Genomic DNA, 1,712 nt, shown 5'->3' on the forward strand with positions numbered 1-1,712 from the left:
GCTTTCTTTTTTTAATCTCTTCTCGTACCTTCTGTGATGTCTCATGGCTGATTCTTGCATTATGTTATTTAAACTTAAATTACTCTACTTTACTGTATTGTTTATTCTTTACCATGTTCACCTGCTGTTTGGCTCTGTGTGACTGGCCTATATCTGAGCCTGGATCTCACTGATAACGGCACAGAGATGAAACAGTGGCAGCTTTATGGTCTAATTTACCCTCTGCAATAATGGCTTCATGTACAGTTAAAATGAGATGCAAATGTGCCTGAAACTGGCATTCTATGCTTTTAGTAACTTCAAGTTAAGTGTTACTGCTTTTATTTCCTGCCTTTGTTTCTCTCTCCAGTGCTACAAAAGCTAAATATGCCCACAGGAGTCATTAGTTTTATCTCTGGTGGTGAGACAGCACAGTGTTTGCTGCAACAGTTTGGCTTGCTGAGTGTGTGGTTTTCAAAGTATGGCTGGTCTAATTATTGGTGTGCAGCCTAATCTAATCATACAATGTTTGTAGCTTGTCCAATATAGTCCCAGTATTGACATAGAAACTACTTTTTAAACTTCTTTTTTTCTTTATGGATTAAAAAAGTGCTGCAGTAGGTTTTCGACACCTCAGTTTTCATTTGTAATTGTAGTTAGTGGAAAACTTTAAGATGGAATCTGGCAAGTGCACCTCAGTGAAGTGTTATTTCTTTCTCCACTGACTTTGCCAATTCATCATGATCTGTTAAGATGTCGCTGAGATACTTATACACATCTGAACTTGTAAAATGGGACAATTAATCCATTCAATGATTACTCTGTCCTCCATAGGACGTTTTACAGTTTTGCCCATGATAACAGACATTAACTTTATCACCATTATTTGTAATGTAACAGGCATTTAATCTCATTTAACAAAAGAAAACATTTTCAAATTGAGTACTGGAGATTTGAATACCAGAGATAGAGCACACATGCAACTACCAAAACAAGTTGGGAAAAGATAAACAATATCACAATTCCCCAAAGTGAGTCTGGTTAAGGTGCAAAAATCCTGACCAAGATTATTGGAATCTATCCTATCTAAAAGAAATGCCTATTTAGCCATTGTTTGGTAGTCAAATATTGCATTGTGTAAATGTGTTTTACTGGGCAGTCATAAGAGGGTATAGTTACCATCAACAATAAAGTTAGTTATTTTTTATTAATCCCCTTAGGGAAAGTATTCCTCTGCATTTTGACCCATCCTAGAATTAGGAGCAGTGGGCTGCCACACTGAGTGGCGCCCGGGGAGCATTGGGGGGTTGGGTACCTTGCTCAGGGGTACCCCAGCCCTTTTTTTCTTTGGCTTTTTTTGAACCGGCGCCCCCCTGCTTACAAGTCAAGTTCCCTTTCCACTTGGCCACGGGCTGCCGAAACGTAGTTCCCTGACCGGGAATCGAACCCGGGCCGCGGCGGTGAGAGCGCCGAATCCTAACCACTAGACCACCAGGGAATGCATGCAATATATAACACTGATCCAAAGGGCTTTGGGAAACATCTAATTAAATATAGTTTAGAGTCCATATGGAGATCTGTTTTCACAATTTATTTTCAGTTTGTCTTTGATTTGTTTTTCCAAAATGTTTGTGTTTTTGGGCAGTCCCAAAAGATATGAGAGCATCTTTTGTTAGTATTTTGTTACTGGGACTGATCTAACCCAAAGAAGCCAATTTTCTTTCCAGAGTTGG

At 39.2% G+C, this 1,712-nt stretch overlaps 1 non-coding gene across 1 annotated transcript; it reads right to left on the reverse strand.

The window, feature by feature from the left end:
- Positions 1–1,405: 1,405 nt before the first annotated feature.
- trnae-cuc lies at positions 1,406–1,477 on the reverse strand. The gene has a single exon. It is a non-coding gene; the product is annotated as a tRNA-Glu (tRNA).
- Between the last annotated feature and the right edge of the window lie 235 nt (positions 1,478–1,712).

The sequence above is a fragment of the Solea senegalensis genome, unplaced genomic scaffold (genome assembly GCF_019176455.1).
Source record: "Solea senegalensis isolate Sse05_10M unplaced genomic scaffold, IFAPA_SoseM_1 scf7180000017347, whole genome shotgun sequence".
Lineage (NCBI taxonomy): Eukaryota > Metazoa > Chordata > Actinopteri > Pleuronectiformes > Soleidae > Solea > Solea senegalensis.